Below are 8,727 nucleotides of genomic sequence, written 5' to 3' on the forward strand. Positions count from 1 at the left end.
GGTAACTCTCATCTGACCGTAGTCCAAGGATGTGAATAGCCTTGTGATCAGGCAGAAAGCATTTAAAGGCAGAGGTAGTTTAAAAATAGAACACCTGAACATTTGATTTCTCTTTTGACCCATTTTAAAGTTATTTCGCCTTTAACATTTTCTGATTTCTTTTAGATTGAAGTTTTCCTCTGTTCTGTTTTGTTATTGTTGTTGAGTTTGTTTTTTGGTGGTGTTGTTCGTTCTTTTTCTTTTGTGTAGTTTTCTGTATGTGAGATCCAGGATAGGTGGCTCTATGGAGACAGTAACTGGATTAATAATTATTTAAAGGTACAGTAGGGGAGGTTGTGGTGAAATGGGGAGCTAGTGGCAGTGAGGATGAGGAAGAGGGAAATGTTCTAGGGTTGATTGTGGTGGTGGTTTCATGATTTTTCTTCATGTGATTGAACTACTGAACTGTATGTTATATGAATTATATACCAACAAGTCTATTAAAAATTGTTCTGTCATGTTTTTCTTCATTTAACAACATGCTTTGGTGATCATTCCATGTCAGTGCTTATAGATATATTTCATCTCTTTAGCCCACTAATATAAATGCACCTTTATTTAACAATTGACCATTTATAGAAAACAATCTTGCGATTCAAAATAATGCACCAGGGATTTCCAGCCAGTGTGACATAGGCAGACTCTCTATACAGACCCTATACATCAAAGACACCAGAGGCTTACTGAACGAGATACAGATGATGATCATGGCACCACAAGTTTTGGAGGAAATGATCGCGAAGAGGATTTAATACTGACTAGGAGGAGAAGCAGTAGATTGACAGGAAGCTCTCAGAGGTTCAGGTCAAATTCAGAAGGCGATGTGTAACAAGGGCTATCCTTGCTGACATTAAATGGTTCTTGGCCGAAAGCAGAGAATACCGGAAAGCTGTTTATTTTTGTTTTCTTGACTATGGTAAGGCATTGCACTGTGTGAACCTTAACAAAGCATGAATAATCTTGAGTAGAAGAGGAATGCCCCTGCACTTCCTTGTGTTCATGTGGAAATTGTAGCTGGATCGAGGCAGTTGTGCAAACAGGACACGGAAATATGGCCTGTTTTAGAATCAGAAAAGATGTGTGTCGGGGTTGTACCCTTTTGCATATTTATTCAAAGTGTATGCTGAGCAAATCGTCAGAGAGGCTGGATTATATGAGGAAGAGTGCAGCACCATGGCTGGAGGAAAGCGTATTAGCAACGTGCAATATGCAGATGACACAACTTTGCTTGCCCTACGTCAGGAGGACTTGATAAACTGCTGATAAGATTAAGGAGGGCAGCGTCAGTCTGGATTATGGCTCAATGTCCAGAAGACCACAGTCCTCACCAATGGCCCGATAGGTGATATTAGTTGAAGTTGTCAATGCTTCATCTTGCTAGGGTCCACACTCAAGGCTGATGGAAGCAGCAGTCAAGAGATCACAAGGTGTGTTGCACTGGGTAAATCTGTTGCACAAGACCTCTTGAGAGTATTCAAAGGCACGGTCGTTCCTTTGAGGACTAAGGTGCGACTGATCCAAGCCATAAGATTTTCAAGTACCTCATATGCACGGAAAGTTGGACATTGAATAAGGAAGACCAAAGAAGTGACACATTCGAATTCCAGTGCTGGCGAAGAGTATTTAAAGCACCACGGACTGCCAAAAAACAAACCAATCTGTGTTGGAAAAAAGTAAGGCCAGAGTGCTCCTTAGAGACCAGGATGGCAAGGCCTCATCCCACATACTTTGGACGTGTCAGGAGAGACCAGTCCTTGGAGAAGAACATCATGCTTGGTACAGTGGAGGCACAGTGAAAAAGAAAAAGGCCCTCAGCGGTTCTCTATCTGTGGGTTGCGACCCCTTTGGGGGTTGAAGACCTTCCACAGGGGTCGCCTGATTCCTAACAGTAGCAAAATGACAGTGATGAAGTCGCAAGGAAAATAATGTTATGGTTGGAGGGGGGGGTCACCACCACCTGAGGAACTGTATGAAAGGGTCGCGGCCTGAGGAAGGTTGGGAACCACTGGGCTAGATGAACTGACATAGTGGCTACAGGCATGAGCTCAAGTCCACGAAGAAGTCTGAGGATGGCGCAGGGTTCAGGAGTGTTTCCTTCTGTTGTACATCGGGTCTTGATGAGTCAGCTGGGACTGCAGGACACCTAGCCACCACAACCAATGGTAATTCTATCGATAGTATCATTCATCGATCCAGTGATATCGGATTTAAGACACTGTTAAGAAAAGGAAATTATATATCCATAGGCTTGCTTTTCAGACTGCAATACAAGAACTGTAACTGGACACCATTTACAGGAAAAATGGGTGTCGGGGCAGGGCAAAACTTTCAGTAACACTCATTCACCAAGGCAGAATCATGTCTCCCAGACTAACACGTGTCACAAAAATGCAACGAGAGCATGAAAATAGTAAATATGTGGTAGTCCTGGGGGACCAGACATTGGGCACCCTCAGAGCGAGAAGTCCACCCCAAAGTTCAAAAATGACCAATTCTGCTGCTTCTCACACTAGGGCGGCTCAGCCTTGAGTCCAAGGATGCATGTCAGTTTCTGAAAGCTTCTACAGGTGAGCTTAAGGTCAATCCCACTTTGTTTCGTAAAATTGACATTGAATCCTTCTGGTGTGGCCTATGACGGATGTTGTACACCTGGAAAGGGTACAAACTGGTCTAAAACCCCAGTTGTTTACAACATCTAGCCAAGATCACCAAGGGCTGCTTAGAAACTGGGTCAAAATTGTCCAATTAAAAAAATTGTTCAATTAGGAACACACTACTTAGAGTATTCTCCTTGGGGATCTATTTAAGATTTTTGCCCCCTGCCAGGTTGCCTCACAGGTTTACCCATCATCAACAGAAATGTTTTCTTCTCCAAGACAGACATGTGCCCCTTGCCATGTCTTGACTTGAATTTCCTGTAAGGTTCACTCATGACTCTCCTAGGAGTGTCTTTTGATTTGGGATGACCTTAGCACACTTTTGTATGGTAGCAACTGACTCATCTTCCTGTCCCCCATCTTGAAAAGTTGGCCACAGCTGAGGCAAGATCTCCTCTGTCGAAGTGGTTTTTAAGATAGACATAGAAAGGGGACGATCTGCGGCTCATGGACACTATGCAGGCTCTCTGCCTCATTGCTTTAGAGATCACATGAGCTGGGCGCCTTCATCTTGGTGTTCATCTTTTTAGTAGTGCACTCAGACACTATTTGTCCTTTTGTGAGTGACTTCACTAAGCATAATGGCTTCCCGATCCCTTCCATGGCATGAGGTGTTTCATGGTGCAATTGCAGTTTTTAGGAATGCATAGTACTCCGTTGTGTGTCTGTGCCAGCATGTCTTTATCCATTCTTGGGCCAGTGGGCACTGGGGCTGTTTCTTGTTTCTTGCTATTGTACCCTGTGCTGCAATGAGCACGGGAGAGCATGGGTCTATGCATAGAACAGTTTTATAGGAGGGTATCATTAATGAAATCCAACAACTTTGTGAGTACACATATATGTGAATTCCTACGGAATAGATTGGAAGAATTCACATAAAATGGACAGCGATGACTAGAACAGAAAGGCGGGTGGGATAGAATGTGAGAGGAACACTTGAACACTTTACTTTCTCTACTTCTGCATGACTTGAATTACTCCCAATGGAAATATATTTGTATGTTACTTATGTACTTTTCAATGTAATAAATTTCTAAACTACTAAATAAAACTGAACATTGTGGAGAGGTGGGGCAGAGAACTGCTGTTTCTCATTATAAGCCCTCAAACACTATTGGATTTTTTTTAAAGCCATGTGCATGCTTTAATTTGATTTTTTAAAAAGAAGTAAGGATTTTAAGATGCACTTAAAGTATACACTTTTACTCAAGGCCTCAGAACACTAAGTCACAGAATTGGTCGTCAAAACAACATGTTAATAATAGCTTCTAAAGAAAGAAATAAAACGAGAAAGGTTTAATTTAGGAATGCATTAAGAGAAGTTTGATTATGGTTCTACAATAATCTATATAATGGTCACTATATAGTCATTTATTTTCAAAGTTTAAATATGTTATTTTTTTCCTATAAATCACTTCAAATGTTTTCTCCATTAGTCTTCTAAATTTGACCCTAAAACTAATGCTATTGGGGGTTAACTTGGTGTCATCCTGTCTTGGTTAATTTTCTAGAATGATTCGTTAGCATGATTTGTTGGCTGCTGTCTATTTTAAACATACAGTCTGGTGATTTATATCTCACTCTGAATCTGTCAAATTTAAGTCAGAAAGAGAATAGTTAGTTATCTGTTCGGGTTGTAGGTTTGTGTATTTTTCTATGTACACGGACATTCTCGTTTCTGCAGATCTTTATTTACAGATCAGCATGGGTGCTCCGGAATCCCTGAATATAAGCCCACATGGTTTTGATTCTCCATTTTCATTTTTTAAGTATTTTGTTTATTTATATACCATAGAAATCTAGTGAATGACAAATTACCATCCTTATTTTCATAAAGTGTGAAGCAAGTTTATTCTTGCAAATAAATTCTTAAAAGATTAAAATATATTGAAGAGAATATACTACAATAAAAGTTTTTATTTTAAAATTCATACCGCTCCACACAAGGCAAATGAAGCTAAAATTTAATGTTTAAAGAAAAAAATGTTATCAACTAAGTCCACATGAACGAAGCACACCAGCCTGTGTGATCCAAGGATTTTAAATAATAAATCCAAAGGAGGGAATGGTATCAGAACTTAAATAGTGAGCACCTGATATGAAGAAGGCTATGGATAACAGTAGAACCCCAAAACTCATTTTCAGGGCCCACACATGGATTAAACCTACAGAGAATCCCCTGTGGAGAATCTCCACCATCATTGATTGTTGTAAACAGCCTTGTTATCAGAGAGCATCGTAAAGACAATTATGGCAGATATAGTTAGGTTAAAATGTAATGTAATATATTATCATTTGATTTCCCTTTGACCCATTTTAAAGATCTTTCAGCTTTAAAAAAATCAATGAAAAGTAAAATTTTTAAAGGGAAAGGGAAATAACATGTAAATTAAGCCTCTGATGAATCCTCTCTGACCATAGACCAGGGATGTGAATAGCCTTGCTGGCATGCTGCATGCACTGGATAGAGAATTATGACAGATACAATTAAGTTAAAATTTAACACCTTACTATTTGATCTCCCTTTTGATTCATTTAAAATCTGTTCTGGTTTTTAATGTTTTCTGCTTGCTTTTCTATTGAGGTTTTTATCTGTTGTACTTTGTTATTCTTTTTAGTTTTTGGTTATTGGGGTTTTTTTCATTATTTTCTGCACATGAAATCCCAAATAGGTAAATCTATAAAGATAGTAGCTGGATTAATGGTTCCTGGGGAGTATGGCAGAGGAGGTTAGGGGGAAAAGAAGAGTTAATAATGATAAGTACAAGACTGAAGAAAATATTCTAAACGTGATTGTGGTGATGATGATATAACTCTTCTTGATGTGATTGACCTTTTGAATTGTTTGCCAATAAAACTGATAAAAAAGAATAGAAAAAGTGTGCACTCATTCATCAGCTATTTAATGATTTGGGGCTTAAGAAAAAAAATAATGTCTACACATGGAAGAAGCACACCAGCCTGTGCAATCACGAGGTGTCAAAGGGATCAGGTTTCAGGCATCAAGGAACAAAAATTACATCATTGTGAATGATGGGGAGTGCAGAGTGAGGACCCAAAGGCCATTTGTGGGCAACTGGACATCCCCTTACAGAAGGGTCACGGGGAGGAGACAAGCCGGTCAGGGTGCAGTGTAGCAAAGATGAAACATACCACTTTCCTAAATGCTCCCCCGCTGCCCCCACTATCATGATCCCAATTCTACCTTACAAATCTAGCTAGACCAGAGGAGGTACACTAGTACAGATAGGAACTGGAAACACAGGGAATCCAGGACAGATGAAGCCCTCAGGACCAGTGGTGAGAGGGGTGATACTGGGAGGTAGAGGGAGGGGGAGGTAGAAAGGGGGAACCGATTATAAGGACCTACATATAACCTCCTCTCTGGAGGTCGGACAACAGAAAAGTGGGTGAAGGGAGACATAGGACAGTGTAAGATGTGACCAAATAATAATGACTTGTAAATTATCAAGGGTTCATGAGAGGGGGGGAACGGGGAGGGAGGGGGAAAATGCTTTTCACTGATGCCACGGGCTCAAGTGGAAAGCAGATGTTTTGAGAATGATGATGGCAACAAATGTGCAAATGTGCTTGACACAATGGATGGATGTATAGATTGTGATAAGTGTTGCATGAGCCCCCAGTAAAATGATTTTAAAACTAATAATGTCTAATATTTAGTACACATGTATGATATTCTAAGATATTTTGTGTGAATTATCTCCTTGACCCTTAAAAGAATCCTCTGAAGCAGGTGCTACTTATAATCCTCCTTTTAGAAATGAAAATCCTGAGGCGCAAAGATTTGCCCAAAATCACACATCTAGTAAGTCTTAGAGTCGGGATTTGATCTCGGGGACTTGTCTCACAAGCACAATTCTGTCCTATTTTAGACTCAGATGCGAGAGAATCTGAGATGGCAAACTATGGTGAGATACATGCACTATGGTGAGCACTGTCTTGCACTCTTTAGGCCGCTGCCATCACTTATGAGCAAGTTACAAGAAAATGATTCTCCGTGCCTTCGAGCAAACCACAAGAAAAGGCCCAGAGGTTCTGTTGAAGCTTTTGCAGAGTCCTGCTTGGGAACCATAGTCTGCATTTTATCTTTGGAACTGCATTCATGTCCTTGCAGGCAGTAAATCATCAACCTGTATTGAAGGATAAGAAAGAAAAAAATTGCATTTCATCAGTATCAAGAAAATATCCTCTTTGTAGGTCTTCAGAAAAATATCTCTCCCAGAGACCCCAGTATGTAAAAAGTGGAGCTTCTCTTGAAGCAGGAATGTGCTTACATCTTAGGCGATAGTACAGTACATGTATGTGATGATAGTTTCCCCCATGTTGTTCAGAAACTTGAATGAATCAAATCGTCATCTCACCTCTAGCAATTGTCTAGTCCATCTCTCCGTGATGATCTTATTTCTGATCTGATGATTTTCCCTTCACTGAACTTCTTTGGTGTCAATTTCCATTCTTTTGGGAATGGTTTACATTTGCATTTGGTTTACAGTCGCAAAACCCCAAACAACCATGAGCTATGCCATATGCATATATCACACACCTATTTGTAACTACAGCACACCAAGGGTGGTGACTTCATGCTAATATGGACCTACAATGGCATGCCATGCCAACCCGAAGTGATTTGGGGCGATATCTGGCGACATTTTGATTGCTGCAAATGGAGGGGGGTGCTCGTGAGGGACTCCAGAGCTGCTGCTGCTGCTTGTTTTTCGCAGGTGCCACCGATTGGCACCAACCCACAGCATGCCTGTACAATCGAATGGAACACTGATGGCTCCGGCATCATCCTCAAAACCACTGCTGTGTGTGAGCTCATTATCGCAGCCAGTGTGTCAGTCGGTCTTTTTCAGGAACTTTCTTTTTCTCCGGCCAAGTGTGATGTCTTTCTCCAGGGACTGCTGTTGGTAACGTCTCCAAAGCCTCCCTATTCTTTTTTTTTTAACCAAAACTTTATTGGTACAGTAGGACAAGGGTATTCATTCAGCAACTCAGCTGCAGCTCCTTCTCCCCCTCACCCCAAAATCTTTTTTCACAGGTATACAAAAGGTCCTTTTTGTCGTTGACAAATGTCCAGAGTTTCCAGAGACAGACAGGATCTGGGACTTCCCTGTGGCCATATGGTCAGGCCCAATCCCCTCAGTCCCATAGGCCAAGCCTCAGTCCTGGGCGCTAGCTTTAAAGGCTCCTTTGTACTTCCACCTCATCTCCTTAGGTAATGGCACCAGGGCTGGGCTGGGCACCTGCCCCTGCACTTCACAGATGCACTCCCGCAAGCAGTACTTCCGGGGTCCAAAGTGGGCTGGGCGAGAGAGCTGCTTTTTCCCCTGCTCTTCCTTCTTGAGGGTTTCCTCGTTCTCCCCCAGGATGGTTCTGATGTGCGCCATGGTCTCCTTATTGCTCTTGGTCTCCATGTCCACCAGGACCTGCTCCCCAGAATCTAAGTAGAAGCGGAGGAATGGTGACAGGGTCACGTTCTTAATCATCGTGATCTGCACCCAGGGGTTCTTATACTGGATCTGAGGTATGTTGAAAAACACAAATCTCCTGGCGCCCTCACCCAGCTCCCCAGTGCGTGTTGTAATTCCCCGTCATGACCTTCACCGAGTCCTTGAACAGGACATCACCCTGGCCCAGGTACTGCAGGGTGCGGTGGATGGGGAAGCGGCCTTCCATGGCCATGGTGGCGCCGGTGGGCCGGGCAATGGGTGCAGAGCAGCCTCCCTATTGCTTCTAAGGAGCAGTCTGACTGCACTTCTCCCAACACAGATGTGTTTGTTCTTCGGGCAGTCCATGCAACTTTCCACATGCTTTGCCAAAGTCATGTCCACAGCATCAATTCTTCAGTCTTCCTTATGCACGGCCCGACCTGCACCAGCATATGAGGCGATTGAAAATATCAAGACTTGGGTTAGACACACTTTAGTGCTCAAAGGGCCATCTTTGGTCTTTAAGCCTTTGAAGAGGTCTTGTCCAGGGAATTATGCCAATGCAATAAGTAATTTTA

The 8,727-nt window shown here is 42.1% G+C and overlaps 1 pseudogene; it reads right to left on the minus strand.

Annotated features, from left to right (window-relative positions):
- Positions 1 to 7,834: 7,834 nt before the first annotated feature.
- Positions 7,835 to 8,402, minus strand: LOC101652976 (annotated as a pseudogene).
- Between the last annotated feature and the right edge of the window lie 325 nt (positions 8,403 to 8,727).

This window comes from Echinops telfairi, unplaced genomic scaffold (genome assembly GCF_000313985.2).
Source record: "Echinops telfairi isolate 266 unplaced genomic scaffold, ASM31398v2 ScPeMD7_20;HRSCAF=75, whole genome shotgun sequence".
Taxonomy (NCBI): domain Eukaryota; kingdom Metazoa; phylum Chordata; class Mammalia; order Afrosoricida; family Tenrecidae; genus Echinops; species Echinops telfairi.